This window comes from Apium graveolens, chromosome 8 (genome assembly GCF_009905375.1).
Source record: "Apium graveolens cultivar Ventura chromosome 8, ASM990537v1, whole genome shotgun sequence".
NCBI classification, from domain to species: Eukaryota; Viridiplantae; Streptophyta; class Magnoliopsida; order Apiales; family Apiaceae; genus Apium; species Apium graveolens.
The window spans coordinates 149,827,336-149,853,366 of record NC_133654.1 but is presented as its reverse complement, the minus strand read 5'-3'; the positions used below and the strand labels follow the sequence as shown (position 1 = coordinate 149,853,366).

At 34.7% G+C, this 26,031-nt stretch overlaps 1 non-coding gene across 1 annotated transcript; it reads left to right on the top strand.

Annotated features, from left to right (window-relative positions):
* The first annotated feature begins 4,773 nt into the window (after nt 1-4,773).
* LOC141681261 (small nucleolar RNA R71) lies at nt 4,774-4,878 on the top strand. Its single transcript, XR_012558702.1, has one exon. It is a non-coding gene; the product is annotated as a small nucleolar RNA R71 (small nucleolar RNA).
* Nucleotides 4,879-26,031: the final 21,153 nt, after the last annotated feature.

The window sequence follows — 26,031 nt, the reverse complement described above, 5'->3', positions numbered from 1 at the left end:
AGAATATTCATGGCCTTCTTATCCTTCCTGACTTGTTCAATATCAGGATCTGACCATTCATGCCTTGGCTTGGGAACTGATGGCTCATTTCCAGTTGCAGCTCTCATTGGTACATGAGGGCATCTCTCTATGCAATCTACATAAGCCTCATCTTGAGAAAGTCAGTGAAGATGCATTTTTACCTTCTAGTGATGGTAATTATCTTTGTCCAGAAAAGGAATCTTGACTCCTACATCATTCTTATTCATCTTGCTGTTTGTTGTGATCTTTAAACTCTTTGTTCTTCAAAAGCTTGCTCTGATACCAATTGTTAGTCCCTAACAATGCAACAAGAATTACAGAAGGGGGGTTGAATGGAATTCTTGAACCTTTTTCAAAAACAATATAAAATGTTCTATCTTAATAATATATAAGTGTTTGATTTACAAAGTGCGGAATAAGAAGTTAGTAAAATCAACACACAAGTCTTTAAAAACTTTCTGGTGGATTTGAATGTATCCACCAGAGATATATATTATATCAAGAGAACTCTGTGTAGCAAGATTAGCTCACAACTGCTTACAAATATGAACAACTAAGTTTACAGAGAAATGCTAAGGATGCAGCCTACAATTGTTTCTCTGAGATAATGTTCTTAGTCTTGTTCTTGTTGTTGTTCTATTTGCTACTTCTTGGTTTATATATCACCAAGATTAAAAAGTAATAAGACAAGATAATAAAACAAAACCTATCAAGTCTAATAATATGCTGCTTCATTACTTTATTCCAGCATCTTTGAATATCTTCATAATAGCATTGAAATGGCAATGCTTCTTTGTTCTCTAAAACCCAGTTGAATAGGCTTCCACATTCCTTTTGCATACACTCGACGCATGTGACTGTGTTGTCACTGTCAACAGATGTTTGAATTGATTATCCGTCGGGTACATGATCATCCGTCGGGTTGCCTTGTTGATCATCTGTCGAGTGGCATTATTGTTTATCCGTCGGGTAGCTATCTGGCACTTGACTTCATTTCATTTATGCAGAATTACAAGACATAATCTATGTACAATTAATCAACCTATTCTGCATATCTAATTAAAGTCAACATGACTTGAGTGCTACTACAGAATCTAAACAAGGTGTATGCAGAAATGTGCTACAGACTTATTATTACACAAGCTACTCACTCGATGGATAATAAATCATCATCCGTCGGGACTATATTGAGTCATCCGTCGGAACTATATTCCTTATTCGTCGAGTGCTACATTTTTCACCAAGTAAAATCTACTAAGGTGTTTTGTTAATGAAATCATCAAGTTGACAACATATTCACAACATACCCATTCGATATCAAATCCCGACTTGTAAATATACATATTATAATAACGCATATAACAATTAGGGTTCACGTTCTCGAAATCGGTTCGGTGTTCATTTTCAGAAAATACGTATACTCGTCATTTTACGAAATTAGGTTTATTGGTTTTGGCAAAATACTTCACCACAACATATAATTAGGTTTCGTAAAATACTCATTATGATTATACTAGTATACACATTCGATCGATATTTCCGACAATTACGAGGTACGCTCCCGAATCTTCGAATTTAATTTTACGAAAATCGGCAGCGTCTCCTCTGTTTATCGGCCTACCCGTCGAAACATAATCGACGTCAATTCACCACAAAAATCCCAATCATCAATACCACTCAACAACCATAATCAAATCAATCGTCCCATTATAATATCTATTAATCAACTAATTCGATCTTGAAGAAAAATGAACAACTAATTTTATTTATTTATATTATTTTAGGACTCAGGATCGCGTCATCACAGTCCACCGTCCGCTCGTCGAAATTCATCACGGACGGAGGTAAAATCCAGAGGTACCCGAGTTGGGTTTCCAATCACAGATTTCACCGATTAATTACTAACAATTCCCGCATGAAATATTAATTCACTTCACGAATATTACTCAAATATTATCTGCAGAGAATAAACAAATAAAATAAAATAAATTGCAATTGGAGTCACAGAATTACTATAACGCAAACAGGAACCAACACACGGAGCAGGACACACACGTGCCACCTCCCCCACCGGAAACGGGGAGGGGCGGCAACGGAGAATTAGGAAAAACCACAACACAGTAGCAGAATACACACAAATATATACATATAACACACACCCGTGAATGAACGCGCATAGGGAGAGGGAGAAAACGGCGACCAGTCACCTGAATAACCAGGGACGGCGGCGTAGCACCGGAAAAAGAAACAACAACCGGCGATTCAACACCGAGAGGAGAAGAATCGAGGAGGTACATGAAGAAGGAGATTATACATATATGTATGTATATGCCCTTTGATAGAGAAAAGGGTAGAAAAAGTAAAGAGATTGATGTTTTGTAAAGAAAATAGGATTAGTACTCTTCTGTCTTTGCCGAATACAAAGCCGCGTGTCCAATTAATTGGAAATGTGTCTCGTTCTCTGAACTGCAAGCACGATTCCGAACATTTTAATATTTTAACGTATTACGATGCGAATAATTATTGATCGATATAAAACCAAAATAAGTCTAAAAAATTTCTAAATACCTTGAAGTTAATAGAACATTATTTCATAATTTTTAAAGCATTTTTTGAAATGCAACTCGTACCGGCATTTCACAATTAACGAATAGAGATGCACTTAAAACAAATTTAGAAAATCACGAAAATACTCTTAAAATGTTACAGATATCCCGAAGTTTATAAAAAACATAAATTTCATAATTTTAAAATAATTTTTGAAACACAATTTATACCCGATTTAATCAACTAAACGAATCAACGCGCGGGTGAAATTAATCCCAAAAATAATTATTGTAATTATAAAACCATAAAAAAAAATTTAGAGACATTCCAAATATATATGCAAATAAATTTGCATTAAATCCACTTTTAAAAGTAATAACGAGATAATACAGCTCAACAAACAATCATAGAAATAATCATGGTAAACCACTTACCACACATACTAATAATAAAACAACACATGACTGACAGAACCCATACACATATTTTATTTATTTAATAGTTCCATAGTTACACATTTAAATAATACGAAGATACGCGAGTCGTTACATACCCATGTAGCGAGCGTTAGGTTAGCGGATCTCAGTCTATAAAAGCCTTAGGTCACTAGGCACAAAGTCCCCTAGAACTTGATAACTCGAGTGTTAAAGAGCTCACTTGTGACCAGTTATGCATAACACATATTCTTTTTCTTTTTTGTTTTTCTTTTTTTTCTCATGTTCTGAACGAGTGCGTTCCGCTCCATCTCGCTCAACCCTAGACTACTCATATAAATATGAGTCGGCTACTAGCCATTTGACGCCTAGCCACAACTAGCATTGATATCCATTATTTTTCTCCAATTTTAAAAATCAATATTATTTTGTCACTAAGAGAATAGCATAAATTCTAGACATAAACAAGTGATTAAACCTCGACAAACAAACAAGTCATGATCATGATCTAGCACTCAAGCAACCTATAAGACTTAGTGAAAATTTTCTTGTTTCTAGCATGCAAATCAATTCGTTAGGACTTAACATTCCTTTATACGACATCACAAATTAATCAGAAAAGCAACCTAAGGGATCATGATATAATGCCAATGCAACTATATGCAACATACTAATCATGATAACAAATATGCAAAAAAAACAAAAAAAAATATCTACATGACAAATAGGCAAACTATATGAACTAAACTATCATGAATATGCATCTATATGGACTCACACATAAATATTCATTAACTATCACCCCCAAACTTAAAAATTCCAATGTCCTCATTGAAGGTAATAGCAAGGAATCAAGGCATACCTAGTCGTCAGGAGGATCACCCTCTTCGGGTGGAGGATCAGGTGGCTAATCAACCTCGACACCAGTGTCTCGGAAAATAGTACCAAAATCGTGTGTCAAATCTTCAGAAAAATGTCTGTGGAGGTCATGCATGGCCTCCATACACCTAGTCACTCGCCTGTACTGCTCATCACCAACACCCATCCTATCAACTACCTGCTGCATATTAGAAGAACCTTCTGTAGACACGGGAGGATCTGTTCGGCCACCCTCTACATCATCAAAAATATATCTGAAGCCCTTGTCATGGGGTGCACGTAAGAATGAATAACTCAAATGATCTGGTTGTGGGTTAAGCTCAAGTGTGGGAGCTTCTTCAATAGACAGATCGAGACGCTCCTAAGAAATTTTCAGCTCTGCTAACCCAAGAAAATCGAATGGAATATCTTTAAGTTGAACGGTTGTTGCATCGCATTCTGATTGTTGCTCCAGCTGAAGTTAGGATGATTCCAGTTGTTAGGATGATAAGTCTCTGGAACTGGTTGCTGCGATCTCTGAAAGTTGCTCACAAGCTGAGCAGATTCACAAGATATAGCACAATGCTCCGTCGCATGCACACTTGCACACAGCTCACAAACACTGGCTATTTGATTAACTCCATAGTTGGCCAGAGAATCAATTTTCATAGCTATCGCCTTTAGCTGAGCAGTGATAGTCGTAGCTGTATCCACCTCAAGTACTCCTGCTACCTTGACATGTGGCAATCTCTGGGTTGGATACTGATATTCATTAGTAGCCATCAGTTCAATTAGCTCATAAGCTTCCGTATAGCTCTTTGACCATAATGCTCCACCTGATGCTGCATCGAGCAAGGGTCTGGACTGCGCTCCCAAACCATTATAAAAGCAATTGATGATCATCCAATCGGGCATTCTATGATGCAGACACTTTCTAAGCATCTCCTTGTAGCGCTCCCAAGCTTCACATAAAGATTTTCTAGATTGTTGTGCAAATTGAGTAAGAGCATTCCTGATTGCAGCTGTCTTCGCCATAGGGAAGAATTTAGTAAGAAAACTCTGAGCATGATCTTCCCAAGTAGTGATCGAACTTGCTGGTAGAGAATATAACCAGCACTTAGCTTTATCGCTCAGAGAAGATGGGAAAAGTCTCAATTTCAAAGCATCTTTCGAAACACCATTGAACCTGAAGGTGTCGCAGATCTCTATGAAATCCCTAATGTGCGTATTGGGATCTTCCGTTGGAGAACCCCCAGACTGGATTGTATGAATTATGCCAAGCTTGATCTCAAAGGTATTAGCTGTGATAGCTGGCCTGATAATGCTAGATTATATGTCATTGATCTTCGTTTAAGAAAAATCCATCAACGTTTTTGTTGGTATTGTTGGTTCTCCCATTGTAATGATTGCTTTTTCTTTAACTTTCTCAACTTCTTCAAAAACTACTTCAACTTCGTCTAGTGTTTCCTTACGAGATTGAGAACGTGTTTGCATACACGCTCTCTCGAGTATCTAAAACACAAACAAGTAAACCGTGAAAGTAAAAGAATCTGAGTCAGTGAACTTTAACGCCCACTGATGTCAAGCACATAAACTAAAAATTAACATCGAATCCCCGGAAGCGGCGCCAAAAATTTGTTAGGGAGAAAACACGTGCTAAAATTACACGCAAGTATACGCGTTCGCAAGTAGTATAAGATATAAATCGGATTCATTCCCACAGAGACTCTTTTTAGTTAACTTAAGATTATGCACCTATGCAGCAATGGTATGGCTATCGCTCAATGCTAAGACAATAACAAGTTGAGATGTTTATAACTAAGATTAAACTAACATGCAATTAACTAAAAATAGAAGTGATTGAATTAACTATATGAGACAAACATGGGATTCTAAGTTCATTAAATACTTCACTCAAAGTCATTGTTGTAACATCCCCAAATCCGGGGTTAGGATTGGGTGTCACTAAACAACTTTAAATAATATAAACCTGTATATTAAAACAAATATATAGATAACCCCTCAATACTCCAGATCGTTTATAGGGTTTGGTATGAAACAAGAATCTAACCTTTCTGAAAATTTACAATAGCTAAACACAATTTTATTACCTCTTTACTAACTTCATCGTATTATTTACTCTGACACCTCCAAAATCCTTCAGCTGGGATCTCTCCACTTATTGCTGTCTAATGAGAGCTGTTCACTTTTGTCCTCATTTGATATTGAAAGAAATAAGAATTCACAAAGCAAGAGTGAGCCAAAAATTCCCAGCAAGTATCATTTCAAGGAAACTTCTGGAATCAATCTTTAGATGATTTCAAAAACATTTTTATTTATTTATAACAATTGAGTGAATAAAAACATCGGCCATCACTAGCCTTTAATCATAAATCACATTTCTCTGTAAAAGAACAGTGAACGTTTCACATATTCGATTCTTGAATTGAATCTTTGTTTGTTTTTGTAACCATAAACTTTCCAAGAAGGAATATCATTAATGGAGATCAATAATAAAGTAGATTGGACACTAGAACCAACATATGTACTATAACCTGTTGATCAGTCAGGATATAGTGGGATCTATACCCAACTACATAGACCCACCAACATATAGGGTACCCAAGCACTATGTGGAAGATCTATGTCCTAAGTCCAATCATGTATGAGGATTTAGGAATAACTTTTATGTAATCTGTTTTGATTTCATTGATATTAATAAAAGACTTGTTTTGTTTTTATTGCGGGCTCTATCTATTTTAAGTGTTAAAATAAGATATACGACAGTTTAGAGTAAAGCTTTTTATGGATTGTGATGAGATCATAATAATGAGACCTAAAAGATGATAACTCTAAACTTAAATAGTTCCTGGTCATAGGATTGCTAACTGGTAATTAATAATCCGCAAAGATCAGTACATACTATGCTTGCTTCATTATGAAGGATGTCTGTTCTCATAGACATTTGTGTGGTGACACTATAGCTAGCATGTAGGTGCTTATTATAGAATAAGTTCACTGAACATGACTCACACAGCTGAACAACTAATGGAGTTCACTCACGTGTCAGCAGTTGTTCACATAGTGATAGTTGTACAACTATCCTTAGACTTGAGGTCATCATAGTCATCTTCTGTACACTGGACTATGCTTTGGTTTAGTTCTTAGTCTCGAGGGACAATTATAAGGGCTCTGCTGAGTATAGGAATTTGTACACGAAGATAGTGTATGATCAATAAAGTATCAACCCCTTCCAGTGAAGGAAGAGAATGTTCAATGCTGATCCACTTATGCTAGTTCAGGAATCTCTGGCCAGAGTGAATGAAGTTAGAAAGGATTTTCGAATTTACATTAAATAGAACTAAGCATAGTGAATGGGAAAGCAAGTGATTAAATAAGATAGGCTTGACACAAGTTCCATGCCTTGTATTTAATCGTGACATTGTTGGGTAGAAGGAATTGATTGTACGGTAACTACTCACTGAATAGGTTCTTGGTATTCTAAGCAGTGAATTCGTATTATCCGGATAGTCGCGATATGCTGAGAAGTATCTCTCACGATGTAGAATAAATATGATTAATTAATTAATCATATTTAATGAATTAGAGAATTTATATATAAATAATGATAAAATAGTATTATTATTATTTATTTCTACTACCGGCTTAATATTGAACCTACAGGGTCACAGCATAAAAGAGAATGATTTAATGATTGAGGAATTAATTAATAATGACTGATAATTATTTATTTATGAAATAAATAATTAATTGGCAAATTTAATAATTAATTAAATGAGATTTAATTGATTATAAATTAATTAAGAAAAGTTCTTAATATTATTAATTAAGAATTTAATTTTTGGAAATTAAATCAAGAGAGAGAATTATTTCTAAAGTGTTTAGAAAAAGGATTAATAATTAAAAGGTGTTTTAATTATTAGTGAGAATAATAAAGGTTAATAATAATAATATTTTATGGGAAAATTTTCAGCTGACAATTTTGCCTATAAATATACTATTATAAACCCTATTTTTGCCTCAACCTAAAAATTTACAAAAACCCTAATTCTCTCCACCTCCTCCTCCTTCATTACATCGATTTCTTGGTGGATACCGGTGGAGTGCTTCACACTTGAGGAGCAGCTGCTAGGGATCTCCGCTCGTTGTTCTTGGATCGCTTTTAAAGGCTAGAAATCGATCCCTCGATTTAATTTACAATCTATATGCATATTATATGGATTTTATATCATGAAAATTGTTATACCATGCTTCCGTGATAGATAAAATCCTACACTATGGCCTAATAATCAAGGTTCCAGCCATCTCTGGACCTTAGGGTCCAGCTCATTTCTGGTCCTCATCGTAATCATCCAGTCCGTAGAGTATTTTGATGTCAAATCACTTTGATTTTAAAACATCCCGATTCAGGGTTCGCAAATAACCCGGAACAATAGGTATTTGCTTAAGAGATCAATAAATAATAAAGGAACAATAATGAAGAGTACTTGCATAATTAAGACTATTTGCAGTGAAATATAAAATATTTGACTATTCATAACTTAGAATAGGAAATGAATATTTGCAGTAAATTAGAAAAAGTTTATGAATACTTGCCTCAATTGATAACCAACTGATCTTTAACTATCTACCATATAACTCAGTCCTGATGTATCTGCATTTCCATTTACAGGCCACTTGACCTTTCTTATCATTTAGCATTTCAGGTTGTTCTCTATTCTGAATCCACTCGTTTCATTACTACACGTAATCATGCTTTACTTTTACAATCTATATTTGGCTTTGAATGCCTCACCCTATGTGTATCTATCATAAAAGATACCATTCAATTAACTGACAATATATAATTGTCTAGTCTATACGTTTATCCATATCGTCTACCCGCCCGATAATAATCATCTTTAATCATATAAAGTTTAATAGACACGTGGACTCATAATTCACAAAACACACAAACACATAAGATACGTATCATGTATTTCATATAACATATAACTCAGTTCATCAAAACATTCGACTCGGTATGTTCAAAACTGAAATCAAGTCGAAATATAATTTTACGATAATTACGCGACTCAAAAACGTTTACAAAATTAAGCGACCTTTTGAAATGAAAGATTTTATGTCTCAAAAGTATTTTTAATGCAAGCAGAATATTTTTCTGAGTCTGGATGCGTTTGTTTCATATTAAACGAACAAACGGTCTATTTAATACAAATTTTTGAACATTTTTCAGAATTAAAACGGGTCTTCGAATCATTTTATAATTAAATAACAGGGTTTGAACACCCGAATCTGACTTTAAAATAATTTTATAATAATTATAGAGCACTAAAAATAATTTAAAATAATATTTTAAAATTCGAAACTATTTTTCAGAATTTTTAAATCCAAACAAATAATTAAATCTAATTAAATAATAAATTAAAATTAATTAATAACTAATTAAATTAATTAATCAATTAATCAATATTTAAATTAATTAACTAATTCATTATTTAATTATCAACTATAATTAAATAATTAATTAATATTTATTTTAGAACAAAAAAATAATTTTCAGAATTAAAAATATTGATTTTTGGAATAAAAACATTTTCATAAAATATTTATAAAAAAAATACATTTTCTGAAAATTATAAAACAGAAATCTGATTTTTGAATATTTTTAAAACATAAATTTGATTTTTAAAGGTTTTTAAAATATGGATATTAAAAATGCAACGTTTGCAAAACTTGTGGGGCTAAACTGTAAGTTTTACAGTCATCTTCCCCAAACTCGCCGGAAACGCCATGGTCGCCGGCCTGAAGCTTTTCCGGTGACCTGGTTTTCAGCCCAGAACAAGCCCAGATCAACAGCGTCTACTCTACTCGATGCCGGGAACACTTCTGTGTCATCAGAATCAGCAAACATCAATTATTTTGACCGAAAAATCCAATCGAAGTTCCGCCACTGGCGAACTTCGATTTTCCGATCAAAGCCTTACAGGAAACATCTGTTAAAACCAGTGGTACCATTCGATTGCTTATTGCACGATCTATTTAATAATATAATCAATTTAAATCAATAACCCTTGAATCAAAAACGCCCAAATTTTAATTAAGAACATTCAAAACTATAAACCCTAATTTAAAATCTGAGAATCAAACATCAATTTGAACATGTTATTGAACTCCAGATTAGTCATATGATATACCAAAATGACCACGAAGAAAAGATCTGCATGATTCTAGCATCAAATCACACAAACAACATCAAGAACAAAAATTTATATTTTAATTATCCAATAATTCAAATTAAAATAAATAAGAAAATCACGTTGATTTCTGCACGAAAGTGGTTGATTGATTCAGAAAGTACTTTTCAAGAGCTTCGATTTGATATATTGCACGCTTGAATCGGAGTTCGATAACGTCTTCATTCGAGGGTTTGATTTTCAAGAACGTAATGAATAATTAAGGTTTTCTCTGTATTTTATCGGTTATAACTGACTGATTATGATTATACGAATAAAATAAGATAAAAAAATAGGCTATTTATATTTATGGAATATTGGTTCGTGTTGGATCGTATTGGATCGATAAATTTGTTACTTAGCCGCTAAGTAACTGCAAAAATGATCCGATTTGATACCTGTATTCGATAATTATCCAAACCGGGCTTCTTATAAAACACTTCACACGAAAAAAAATATAATAATATCCCGTATTTCGAGAATACGGGTTTTGTTAATTTATCTAAATGATTATCGTATCGAAAATTTTGTGCCGGGACGCGTACGGGTCAAACCATAATCCGGATCAAAAAAGTTTAAACACGTAAAATGTCCGGAATTACCAAATTAGGTTTGAAAGGAGTTTTCGGAAAAGTTTTGGGTTATAAAAACGTAAAAGCGGTTGAAGTTGGACGATTCCCGGCTTTATAAAATAGTTTTGTAATTATTCAGAAAATAATTAATAAATTCATAAATCATTATAAAATCATATAACACCCCAAAAATTACCAGAAAAATACCTTAATTATCTATATTTTATTCTGAACATAATAAAATTAACATACCTATACTTTATCACATATTAATATCCACATATCAATACCAATCATCGGATAATTTACCAAAAATCACATAATAATCATTCATCGATAAAAATAATTACACGCCATGTCCCGGATATTAAATCCTTCCCCCTTAAAAGGATTCTATCCTCCGAATCACGCTAAGGAACAAATACTGATACTTTTCAAGTATCTCACTTATAATTTCTCGGGTTGACCTTTCAACCTTACCATTTTTCATAAACTTTAATTTGCAACCTCATCATTACTCAATAGTCTCTTGCTGACATCATATTCTATTAGTTGCTCATATAACTCAACTCAAGCCTCCATTTTATATATAATGGAGCCAAATTACTCTTCCTAGATATGAATTCTCGTTTGAGTGGGCGACCTAGTTAGGTCTCAATTGAATCATTCTTTGAAAATTTCATCAAAATTTAGTCTTGCATATATAATGCATCATGTAAAACAAAAAAAATTGATTGGAAGTGGAACTAGAAAAATAATAACTAGTTCATATCAAACAATATTATCAACCGGCTAAGAAAATGGTCAGCTCAATTGGTTTGGCTCATAGCAACTAGCTAGGACGATTAGCTAGGCTTCCGTCATATTAAGTAAAATTTCAACTAGTTAGGACAATTAACTAGTCATTCATGAGAACATATGCAACTAAGCATATTTCATTTTGTTAAACAAATCTCAATATCATCACCACTGAATAAATTTGTGGCTACACGGATGACAATTTTGAAATAAAGAGTTTTCAAATTTGGGACGAGAAAGACAATTATAACTCTGAATCGAGTAGTCTTGGCATCGGAACAATCGATAGCCTATCATCAAATATTTCTTGCCAATAAAATGGTACACTCAGAGGTTCCCTTGTTCACATACTTTATCGAATTCTTAAATAGAATTGAATTCGGAATACCAAAATCAAATAGATACCCTTACTATGATTTCAAAGTTCAATATACAATCTCATCCCGAATAGAAGAAAAGGATTACCGAGGAATCTATGGATATTAAATCATCCATGTTTTTAACAATTTGTTAGATATTTACAATCTCGACTGAAAAGAGTAAGTAAGAAAGAAGAATCAATTGAAGATACTCATTATGAATATTCATCGATGAATTGAGGAAAATTTATTAAAAATCTCTTGGATAATTGAAATGAAGTATAAATAGCTCTGAGCTGAACAAGAAGATCATAATCTATGAATGAAAGTTCATGGATCAACTAAAAGAATTGAACAAGTCCTGATGCAGAGAAAGACTATTCAAGTTGTGGGTCACATTAAAACTTCAAAGTAGGGAGCTAAAAGGATTGCCTGATATGACTTATTAAGGCAATGCAAATGATAAATAGTTTGGAGGGAGTAGTGTGACGGTTAGTAGATGCCAAAATATTTCACTGATTATCCTAACCCTCGTCATTATCTTTCCGAGGATGATCTCATTTCTTCATTTTCGCAATTCCATGTTTCAACTAGTGTCTCCCTCAATCATCATTTTAAAATCGCTTACTAACTTGACTTTCACACGTATATTTATCATTCCGGTGTTTTACCTCGAAGACCTTAATCAGAAATATTCTAAAAGCATATGTTAAGCCGAGAGGGGCCTGCTACATGCATCTGTTTCTAATTACAAGTGGTCAGTTCCCCCTGGGAATAGATCAAAGAGATCTCTTAGGGATCTCAATGTAGTCCATAACTTTGGTGGCATGTGTGTGTAATTGAACATACGTTATCAAATATATTAGAGGTCTATGAGTTTATATATGTCTCTGACATCATACCTACCGAGGAATTTCGCTATAGACTTACTAGTCTATCCTTTTAAAAGGTTCTAAGATCAAACCATCACTGGTTGTAATCCTATGACATTTAATTATAGACATGCCATCAATTCTCGATGCTATTTGTAATGCCCCAAATTCGGGGTCAGGAATCTGGGTCATCACGCAATCCTTCAATCATGTATAACCTGTATTAACTCCATAATCCAATAATTCCATATCACAGACCCCCAATCTCACACACTCACAAGTCATAGCCTTGAAAATGACGTACAACAAGTATCATCTGTTATTAAAACTCAAATGTATTTTACAGGATCTCAAACAATTATTCATAACCTCTACATGAAGTTACAATAATTACGACTGATATCTTATACCTATTTGATACTCTGGCACACCTGAGACAAAGCTGCCAGGGATTCCCCCCATGACTGCAAGCGACTAAGTTCCACACCGGCATACTGGTTATCTGTTATGTTGTGTCATTTAGAAGAAAGCAAGAGTGAGCTATAATGGCCAGCATAATAATGTATAGTATGAAAATGACTGTATGATAAACTCACGTAAAACATCATATACGATATTTATGTTTTATTCGAAAATAGTTTTCCTTGGTGATACACAGCTTCTTATGAAAACAATCATTTAGTGGATTTTATTATCCTACGAATACCTTAATAGTAAATCCAGCACCTAGGCTTGGGTTACGGTATTTGTAAGTCATATGTCATACCCTATTTGTATATTCGAGTATTCAACTCAACTCAAATAAGAATGTAATAAGTAAATAGTGGATCGACCGTCAGAGAGATCTCGCAAAGTAACATCTGTCAGAGGATTCAGAAACAAGGTTCATCTACAGACTTGAGGAGTTAATTCACTGGAAGAAGTTCAAGAAATTGATCAAGCCTCAGTGATGCAAATCAAGATTGTGGATTTAATCAAGTGACAGAGATCTCGTCAGGGTATCAATTAATTACAAGGATTTAATCTGAAGAAAATCAAAGTGTCAAAGTCAAGACATGAAGAAACGTCACGGAAGTTAGTCACTCATGAACCAGACAGTACATCGAGTGTCAACATTGAAGTGGTGGAATCGATCCATATATTTCAATGATTTTCAGAAGATATACAGAAGAATTGATGCTGCTCAAGATTAGTATTAATTCTCTATTAATTAATTAAGAAAATAAATTATATCTACAAAAGATTAATTTATTTGATTAATTAAATTAATTGATTAATTAATTCAGAATTAATATTATGGTTTTTCAGAATTTTTAATTGGTTAAAATCTATTTTAATTCCGAAAAGACAACTGATTGTATTAGTATGACAATCGGTATGACAATCAATAGTCATACCGAAAGTCATGCTAATTCAGTTGATTGTCTTACCAGAATTATTATTAGATTAAAATCACTTATTAATTCAGCAAAAACAATCTCTTTGAACTACTATGACAATCGGTATGACAATTGATTGTCATACCGAAAGTCTTGCTAGTTCATTCTGATTGTCTTGCTAGCTCTAAAGATAGTCCTACCGATTGTCTTACTGAGCCAAAGGATTGTCATGCCAGCTCTATTTTCATTCAGCTGAATTGATTAAAAGAAGCAGAAGCATTCATTCTTCATTATCCAATACACAAGTCAAAAACAAGAACACAGAAGCAGACACAAATATTTCATCTCATCTGCAACTTCAAGATCAATTTCTAGATTGTAAAGTTAAATCCAATCAACTAGAAATCTTTATCTTGTTCTTGTGTAACAATCTAGCGGATCAAAATCCCTAGAACTTAATCTCAAATAACGTTTAGCATTTGATTCTAATTATTGCAAAAATAGAAAAAGTTCATGTCGAATTTATTCTAAATTTGTGATAATTAATTTGAGATTAATTCCTTGTAATCGATACAGTTGTTGTAACACCTTTCAAGTTTAATAATATTTTTATTTAACTTGAATTTTGTTTCACATTTTTTATTCCGCATTTATTCGATTATTTGGTACTGTTTGTATTCAACCCCCCTTCTACAAACTATTTGGGACCTAACAATTGGTATCAGAGCCTTCTGATTAACGAACAAATCAAGATCCTAGACTTTTGTGATTTTTTAACTCCTTGAATTTTTATTCATTCAAAAATTCATAATGACTTCATAAAAAGTTGGAACCGTTAAAATTCCACAATTTGATAAAGAGAATTATATTATGTGGAAGAAGAAGATGCTCTTGTTTTTACAAGTGGCAAATCCCAAATATTCAAACTTGTTAAAGAAGGGGATAAAAACTCTATGGTTATTGAACCGGAGGTGATAGTAGATGATGTTGTGATCACCAAAGCCAGAACCTATCCTAAAGATCCTGAAGATTTTACTCATGATGAAAAGGAAGAAGCCTCCTTGGATGCCAGCCTTCAATTAATTTTAATTGATTCCCTTGATCCCTTGATGAATAAACATGTGATGAACTGTAAAAATTCCAAACACATGTGGGAAACAATTGAGGTGATCAATGAAGGCACAGAGGAAGTTAGGGAGAACAAGTTGGAGATCCTAACCATTGAGTATGAATATTTTAAATCAAATCCAGGAGAAGGAATTACTGAAGTGTTTGAGAGGTACAATGCGTTCATCAACAACCTGAACATAAATGGGAAATATTATTCAATCAGGGAGGTCAACAAAAAGTTCCTTTTAACACTGCCAACTCATCTTGAACATAGAATCACTGCCATTAGAGAAGCTAGAGATCTGAGTGAGATTTCTTTGGACAGGCTCTATGGAGTGTTAAAAACCTATGAGTTGGAGCAGATTCAACAGAAGGAAGTCTATGGGAAGGATAGAATGGTCAGCACATCTACTGCACTTGTAGCTGAAGGTCAACAACAACAACAATCTCAACAATTGGAGAGAATGGTACAGTGTTCCAAGGCTGAGGAAAATATGTTAGTAACAGAATATGATCCTCCTACTACAAATCAATCAAGTGATGATTTTTATTCCTTGGAAGAGCTGGAACAATTGGAAGACGAGTCAATGGCCCAAATTGTCAAGAAATTCTCCCATGCCAGATTCAAGAGGAATCCCAAGCTTAAGTACAAGTCCAACTACAACAAATTCCAGAAAGGTGGATCTTCATCCTCTAACACCAGCAGTGGTGGATACAAAACAGGGATGGTTGATCGGAGCACCATTAGATACTATAACTGCAATGAGTTGGGACACTTTGTCACAGAATGTAGGAAGCCAAAGCAAGTAAGAAAGAACTCTGAAAGGGCTTATCTGGCAAAAAGAAAAAGCTGGGATGATACTGACAGTGAAGATGAAGATGAAGGAAATCTTGCTCTTATGGCTATTGATGGAAAAGCTTCATCGTCAAGAATAGAGGTAAAACTTTCTGATGCTGAAATGATTTATCATCTAAGAGGTAACTTAGATTGTGCACGTCGTGATAATGAACTATTAAGTTTACAGATCACAGACCTTGAGAAAGAGGTCAATGAATTAAGACTTGTGCACATTAATCAAGACAAATTAAAAGAACAAGTATCTTTTCTAGAGAATACAGTTGACTGTTATAGAAAACTCGAAACTATTCTCAAAGACAAGATCACAGGTCTTGAGACTAAGGCTAGAGCCTACTTCAATTCTTGTTCGAAGGCTAAAGAGTTCTACAGTAAGCAATCTATTAATCAAACATCTGGAATAGGTTATGATTACAATGTTGCTGTTGGAGAATTAGGCATAAACTCCCCTCCTCGTGTCTGTGCTAAAGGGAGGGAAGTACCACATGTGCTTAAGGGTGTTGATGAACCCCTCTATAAACCATCAATTGCTGAACCATTTGATGCGACCTCTTCTGTTATTCAGGAAGAAATACGTGCTGAAGATCATGCCAATGAGTAGGTTGTTTCCAAGTCAAGTGTGTCGAAAGTTCCAGTCAAAGTTGTGAAAGCAACTGAGACTAACTCAGACACACATGAGTTGGATAACAAAAGTGCCATATCTGTCATGCATAAATTGCCTACTATTAATCACTCTCATAAAGCATGTGGTGTTTCTAATTGTATGTCTTGTGCTTTTAATCTGATGTATGCTTATTTTAATGGTAAGCATGTTTCTAATGATAAGACTACTCCTCGTCATCATGTGAATAACAAGAAGCATGATAGGTCTAAGACTGCTAGTCCTTCTAAGGCTAGAAATGAGACATATGTGCCTAAGCCTAAACAGAAATTTGTTAAGGCTGTTTATAAGGTCAAATGTTCAGTCGTTGAGAAAGTTGAGACCATTAAAGTTAAAAATGTTGTTTTGCCTGACAAAGGACAATTCTACAAGTATGTCGGGCCCAACCAAGTTTGGGTTCCGAAGAAGGTCTAATCCATTTGTAGTGCAGGGCATTAAACAGGTGGAATCGGTAGTGTGGATTCTTGACAGTGAATCATCAAGACATATGACCGGAGATAGAGCCCTGCTATCAAATGTGGTTGAGAAAGCTGGCCCCCTGGTTACCTTTGGAGATAACAGCAAAGTTTTATCCGAGGGATATGGTTGTTTGCAAGCTGGGAATGTTATCATTGAAAATTTTGTATAGTGTGCTAGGTTATTATCAGGAAGCATCATCTAACATATAGCACCAGTGACGAGACTTGAGAATATTACGACATATCAGGCACCTGCTGCTCATTACACTTGGAATTGGACTCTAGTAAGATGTGTACAAGTGTACTCCTGGTTGGTGAGTCAAAAGAGGAAGTCAATGCACCACAGTTCATGGACTTTGCAGCTGCAGATCTATTGGACTATGCAATCTCTTCTTCATAAATCTTACTTCAGGTTGGTATGAACTAGTGTACTACTCAAGCAATCGTCAAGAACATGGTATGACACTCTAACTGAAGTTATTGTTTAATATGAACTAGTAAAGTCGTCATATTTTTAACTCTCTTATCATTAGGCACAATCATATTGTTTTATATATGCAGTGATATATTGGTAATGCAACATAACAATTAGTATCTAAAGTACTTGACAAGTATCGATCAATGATATGTTGTTAACATTATGTTGCAGATATTTGTAAGCTTTTGACATGAATGAGAATTACTTAGACTTTACCCTAAGTGATCAATGTTTTATCAAAAACTCATTCATATTGAAAAACAAAATCAAACCTCTTTCTACATTAGTGATTTCTTATTTCATGTAAAATCTTTTGAAATCACTATTGTAAATCATTTTCTCTCTATTACCATATGTTCTGTGTTACAGGTTCAGTCTCCAATGACTTTCTTTCATTGACAGTCATGAGGTTGAAAACCCACAACATCTATCCCAGACTGTAAAGACAAACACAGAAACAGAACCAACCAACACTCTCTTACCACTAAATGTAGTATGAATGAGCGTGAGGGAGATAGTGCCTTAGTGCACCAAATAAGGAAGGTTCTGTAGTCAACACAGTAGATCTGTCTCCTACATAGATGAGTAGTATTTAAACCGAGACAACTGCTAGCCCCCATACATCTTCTCAAAAAGATGTAATGGAAGAAAAGGCACAAAAACAGTTACTAGATTCATTCTCTCAACAGGGTGCGTCTATTGAAATTTGCCTGTCGGCCAGGGTATCCGATGTAGTGTCACCACCTCAAATATAAACAATTCTTGATGCACAAGGAAAGGTTACACACACAAAGGATGAGTTGACGGAAACAAGAGTTTCGACCATTTTAAGGTCAGATTCGATTGTTCAAGGTTCGTTAATGGACCAATTGCCTTTACAGGTGTTAGGAGAGGATACTGATCCAAAAGCCATATGTCAGTGGTCAGTGTCTACCTCCCCAGGCTTAAATCCCCTGGATGCATCTGCGGATAGTGGATCTGACATAGGTGCAGATCGGCAACTTGTTGACAATGATTCAGATATTACCTGATGAGTCACAAGGAAATGTCTTCACAGACATTAGAAGGGAACCTTGATCTTTATGCTAAATTCGATGGATCATTGTTTACCTTCCCAGAATTCAAATCTGGAACCCTAAAAGGGAAACCAGCAACTTGTAGATTATGACTCAGATTTATCTGACGAGTTTAACAAGGATGGGGATTTGTGAACTCCCATTGCACCACCTGTGACCTCCTTAAGGATGGCTAAGGTGATTTTCCTTGCAGGTACAGCTGAAATATGGAGCTATGAGAGGAGTGATACACTTGTGAGAAAGAGTGTAAACACGAGTGGAGAGAAGAGTGAAACACATGTGAGGTACACTAAACAGAATCACACACTCACAGTGAGGAAGAAAGAGAAACTTTTTATTATTTCTTTTCCAACCAAGTGATATATGAGAACTCCTTCAGACGACGGCATACATTCCTTCTTTAAGGGGGAGATAAAAGCTTAAGTAATAGTTTGGAGGATTCCTCAACTAAGGGGGAGAAATAGCAGGGAGTAAGAAAAAGATCCTACATGTACACTACACCACACCATTGTTGTTTGTAACTATGGATCCTATTGTACGGGAGAGGTGGTAAACACAAGGTGATTTTCTAGTAAGGGAAGAAACTGTTAAGGGAGTACCATTGGCTTTTATCTGCGGATCCTATTGTACGGGAGAGGTGGTAAACGAAGGTGATCTTCTTTAATTAATTGATTCTCATAGGGGGAGAAGCAAGAGAGATATGGGCTTCTCAACAGGAAATGTGGTTGTACAAATGAAAATGGAACTACTTGAAGATATGTTCAGTCTAAAGGAACATCTACTTGGAATCTGGAAAATGTTAAATCTAGTCCAGAACTTTTCTACTATTTACTTTGCATTTCTTTTTATATCTTTTTCTTATTTGTTAGTTGAGTCATCCTCTAGGTATTTGTATGTTATTGTCTAACAAACAAATAGGAGGAGATTGTAAATCATATGTCATAGCCTATTTGTATATTCGAGGATTCAACTCAACTCAAATAAGAATGTAATAAGTAAATAGTGGATCGACCGTCAGAGAGATCTCGCAAAGTAACATATGTCAGAGGATTCAGAAACAAGGTTCATCTACAGACTTGAGGAGTTAATTCACTGGAAGAAGTTCAAGAAATTGATCAAGCCTCAGTGATGCAAATCAAGATTGTGGATTTAATCAAGTGACAGAGATCTCGTCAGGGTATCAATTAATTACAAGGATTTAATCTGAAGAAAATCAAAGTGTCAAAGTCAAGACATGAAGAAACATCACGGAAGTTAGTCACTCATGAACCAGACAGTACATCGAGTGTCAACAATGAAGTGGTGGAATTGATTCATATATTTCAATGATTTTCAGAAGATATACAGAAGAATTGATGCTGCTCAAGATTAGTATTAATTCTCTATTAATTAATTAAGAAAATAAATTATATCTATAAAAGATTAATTTATTTGATTAATTAAATTAATTGATTAATTAATTCAGAATTAATATTAAGGTTTTTCATAATTTTTAATTGGTTAAAATCTGTTTTAATTCCAAAAAGACAACTGATTGTATTAGTATGACAATCGGTATGACAATCAATAGTCATACCGAAAGTCATGCTAATTCAGTTGATTGTCTTACCAGAATTATTATTAGATTAAAATCACTTATTAATTCAGCAAAAACAATCTCTTTGAACTACTATGACAATCGGTATGACAATTGATTGTCATACCGAAAGTCTTGCTAGTTCATTCTGATTGTCTTGCTAGCTCTAAAGATAGTCCTACCGATTGTCTTACTGAGCCAAAGGATTGTCATGCCAGCTCTATTTTCATTCAGCTGAATTGATTAAAAGAAGCAGAAGCATTCATTCTTCATTATCCAATACATAAGTCAAAAACAAGAACACAGAAGCAGACACAAATATTTCATCTCATCTGCAACTTCAAGATCAATTTCTAGATTGTAAAGTTAAATCCAATCAACTAGAAATCTTTATCTTGTTCTTGTGTAACAATCTAGCGGATCAAAATCCCTAGAACTTAATCTCAAATAACGTTTAGCATTTGATTCTAATTATTGCAAAAATAGAAAAAGTTCATATCGAATTTATTCTAAATTTGTGATAATTAATTTGAGATTAATTCTTTGTAATCGATACAGTTGTTGTAACACCTTTCAAGTTTAATAATATTTTTATTTAACTTGAATTTTGTTTCACATTTTTTATTCCGCATTTATTCGATTATTTGGTATTGTTTTTATTAAACCCCCCTTCTACAAACTATTTGGGACCTAACAGTATTGCATCACAATTCCAATTGGAAGAATAGGACACCTGTTGGACCCACCGTATACGATTTTCAGTCGTAATACGATAATAGTAACCTTTTCTACTAGTAGAAGGACGATACCTTCGTATCCCGGTTATTACCCTTGCCGCATTCGGGCTACGTGTCCCATTTTTGGGTATACACATACTTCATAAGTTCCTGAGTACACAGAGTACCTTCGCTTGCGGTACCTTTGGTAGTCCATCTAGCACACATAGTACCAGAGTCTACCCCTCCCTTGTCCTTTTAAAAGAATTCTATCATATCTCGAGAACTTGAACCACATCGAAATTCCCCAAGCGTTTTGCTTGTTGATGGAAACAGTTTATCTTACTAAGATATAAATGTATATATATATACGTACTTCCGAAATTTTTGGAGGAAGTACTAAGGATGTGAGTTGACCGTTGTCAATAGATAATTAAATAAGGGGAAAAGTCTCTCCTTGAAACTATATTTAAAATATTAAATAAGTCGAGATAATATTCTCCGACGATCTGAAATGATTCGAATGATTTTAGAAAATCAGAAAGTAATTTAAATCTAGTTCTATGATTTTTAAATCATAAATAAACCCTTTAATAAATAGTAATTAGTTAAATAATTAAACCTCGAAGGAGTTTACTTTAAAAAAAAAAATCTTAACTAATTTATGTTTAATACATTAATAACTTTAATATTTAATCGAGATTGAAGTAAATATTTACTGGAGAATACTTCTCCTTAATAAATGAAAAGTAAATATTTCTTGTCCAAATGATAAAGTATAGTTGAGGGAATACGATCTTTGGAAATAGTTTTAATAAAAGCTCGAGGTATTTAATATTGGTAAGTGGACGTCGAGTCCCTTTAAAACGTACTACTATGGACTTGTAATCGTCTTATAATATCACCGAAATGATTCCCGGGTTTTTATTTTATAAAAACAAAACTGACCGACTCTCGGTCTTACAACTTATACATCACGCTCTGCTATAGCACTAATATTCTTAAATAAAACACATCCGGAATACTTCCGGGTTTTCATCAATTTTTACTGACCGATCCTCGGTCTAAAATATATACACGCCACACTACTCGCTAGCGTTAACGTTCTCAATTATAAACTCCTTCAGGATACTTCTAGGTTTTTATAAGCTTACACCAACCGACTCTTGGTCCAAATATGACATTTCGAACTCGGTATAAACATATACTAGAAATTATCAATAATTGAGTAATGTAATACATCTCAAACTTCGTAAAACAGTTTAAAGCAATCTCATGCATATATCACAGTTTTTTAAAATATTCACAACACAACATTTCTTAAAAGGTAGGGTTTGAAAACTTGGCTGGGTATCTTGAGGTGGAGGATGATCTAGGTTCTCCTAGGAAATCTATAATCATAAACACAATTCGTTTCGTTAGATCCCGTTCTAATTTACGGCTACCCGCACTCATGCGCTAATCATTATGCACCCTCTCAACTTATATTACCCTTATTATTTCTTTAAGTCCTTATTCACATTATGGTCGCTTCCTTTTTCAAAGTATCTTAAGTCCATTTTCATTTTTTATCGTCGGCTCCGCTTATGGATTCTACGGTTTCTAATCGCGCGGTCTCGGCTCCAATATTTTTATAAAATTGAAAAATCATTATTTTCACTTGAAATTTTTATGGCAGTTAGGAAAGGCAAAATACTACTTTCTGTAAAAATTTCATGATTTATGAACATTCTTAAGTTGATCCTTTATATTTTCAAAATTCGTAATTCGTAGCAGTTTTTGTCGTGTAAATCACTTTTAGTAAAACGGCCATGACTTTTGATCCATAAATCGGAATCAAGCGATTCAAGGGCCTAAACTATCCTTATAATATTTTCTATCATAATCAAGGGTTATTTTTTAAGAAACTACAGTATTAATCTTCGGAACGTTTTGCAGAAACTTAAAGTTATGTTTTGTTCGTTTTAACGAGATTACGGTTACGATCGGAGTTTCGTTTATCCCTTAAATCTTTATACTACCACCAAAAATAAATATATCATCATCACCACACTAAATTCTCTCAAGAATATCATGTTCTTGAGGCAACAACAATCAACCTTAAATCTACTTAGCTAAATATCAAGATTACAACAACACTTCCACCAAAACTAGGTTTACAACTATATTCTAAAAAGATCTTGAACTTAAATCTTAAATAAGGTTGGGTCAAATATTTATACCTTCCTTGGAGAGTGGGTAATGCTTAAAAAATATTAGATGATCCTTAACTAGCTTTATACTTGATCAAAACCTCAAAACGAAATCAAGAACACAACATTAATTCTTGAGTTAACTGTTCATCTGAACTATAAAACATTAAACACGGAATTGAGAATCAAGGAAGTGAGGAGAGTAGTTACCGTAAATGTGTAGAGCTTCTCGAGGGCTTCGATTTGATAGGTAGAACGCGAAAAACGGCCAAGGGAAACTCAAGATACAAGCATTTCATCTTCCACCATTTCCATTGTTATTTTCTCTCGGGTTTTTGATAAAAAAAAATGGGGGAAAGAGATGAGTTTTACTTGGTTGTTTGTGTTTGTGGTGAAAAATGAAATGATATAAAGATATATACTTGTTTGATGTTTGTTTAATTGTGTGGTTAAAAGAAATAGTGAGGTGTTAGCTTGGTGGCTTAATTAACACCACTAATTTCTTTGCCAAGTGTCACTTACTCATGGTGTAAGGGTGTTGCCTTGGTGTTTAACTTGTGTCCACATCCTTGCACTACTTGCATTATTCACTCGTTTAATTATGTTACAATTCATTTATCGTTCGTTCTCGTTGATCGTTTCGAAGGGAACGTATCTGTGGTTTCATTGCCAGGGCTCCATAAATCCCTCTTGATATCCTTTATTACTCCTTTAATCCCTTTTTATAATCCTTGGTTTCAATTCCTTAATTCTTATTCCTTCAACCTAATTCCTTCAGTGTCTGGTGAATTCTCGGGAAAAATTGAAAGTGTCCGGTTTCGAATTCTGACGACTTTTACATACACTCATTTGGTACGTATAATCATAATATCAACTCCGAAACTCATTTTCTCGTGCACTACATGGTGTGGGCTAAAAAGTTTTCCCCGTCCGTCAGGGTTACTATTCATTAAACGTTTTTACAAAGTCTCAAAAATTCGAGTTATTACAGTCTTCCCCTCTAACAAGGATTCCGTCCCGGAATCAATCAGAAAATAAGGTGGGGATACCTATTCCTCATTGCGTCTTCAAGTTCCCAAGTTGACTCTTCGACATTTTGATTCCTTCACAAGATTCTAACCAGCTTCACAATCTTGTTCCTTAGCACTTGTTCTTTTTGGTCCATTATCCTTACTGACTGCTCAATGTAGGTCAGGTCTTGTTATAAATCTACCTGCTCGTATTCTATTACATGTTGTGTCTGCATGGTTCTTCCTTAATATGGACGTGTGGAACACGTTGTGCACTTGTTGCAGATTAGGAGGCAAGGCGAGCTTGTAAGCTAGAGGTTCTATTCTCCTCAAAATTTTAAAGGTCCTATAAATCTGGGACTCAGCTTCCCTTTCTTTCCAAACCTCATTACTCCTTCCATGAAGATACCCTTAACAATACTAAATCCCCTGCTTCGTATTCTCAATCCTTTCGAATCTCATTACTCCCTCCCTGGGAGGCACTTTGAACAATACTTGGTCTGTTACTTCGTACTTCCTGTCTTTATAGTTTTGGTCCGTATATCTCTATTGTTTATCCTGGGCTGCCACTAGCCGGGTTCTGGTAAGTTCTAGGAATTTATTTGGTCTGTTGACTCAACGATGGTCCAAGTATCTTCCGCTTACCAACTCCTTCCCAACCTAAGGGAGAACGATTCTTTCTTCCGTACAAGCTTTGTACCCTTTCTATGCCCCCACGATAACTCGTTATTGTTGGCAATTCAATTAACATCAACTGGTCACTTCATTTTCCCTAAAAATCTATAATATGGACTATTAGCGCATCTTCTAGTGTTTGAAATGCTCCTTCAACTTATTCATTTCCCCCTCCATCACTCTTACTAGTGCTAGAGTTTCGTTCCTTAATGTTTTCCCATTTTGGCGCATCCTCTTTGTCTATTAAGTTATGTAAGAAGTTCTTGTTGCATTTCTACACGCTCGTCTCCTGCTACACGCTTAGCACTAGATTTAACATTTCTTCCCGTAGTAACGTAAGGCACGTCGGGTCCTGTTGCCATCTTGAAGGAAGCACCATTTTCATACGCGATTGATACGCTTTTAGAGTCGTGGAACGCTCAGCTTCCGTTATCGGTCGGACTTCTTTAATCATTCCCCGTATAATATCTATAGTACTACGATACCTTCTGGGTCATGCTTGTCATTCTCGCTAGTGCCTTAGACGTATTCACGTTTATTGGTACTTGCTACCAGTGGCCTTTATAGGGCGTGTACGATCTTCTTTGCCTTCTATCAGCTCTGACAATGACATCCTTCATTCTTTCACGTTGTCCTTTGTAAGGGATATCATCAACTATTTTTAGTATGCTCGCGTGGTAAGTACATCTACACGAATTTTCTATCAATGATAGGCGATTCCCCTAACCGTTCCAAATAAAAGGTAAGCCGCTAGACGTATCTTCAATGGCCAGGACAGTCCTCTCATTCTACTTGTCGATTTGAGAACTCTAAGTCGTGCCTCTGTTCGTCCCTTCTTGCGAAATATCTTGGGTCCTTGCGTGGCGCGATATCATGGGGTCTCTTTATCACCAATTATCTCTTCCGCGTTCATAAAAATTTTATAGAGCGGAGATCAATCATTTGCATAATAAAATAAGTAGTCTTATTTAATCTATCATTCAAAATCCTCAAGTCGCACGACGGCTAACTTGGTTCTTGATAATCCTACTTCAAAATTTATTATAATTAACTCTTACTCCCATTCGGGTCATTTACAGGCCGCAATCGCCCAAAATTTAAACCTCGCCTTTCTGTTTTCAATTAC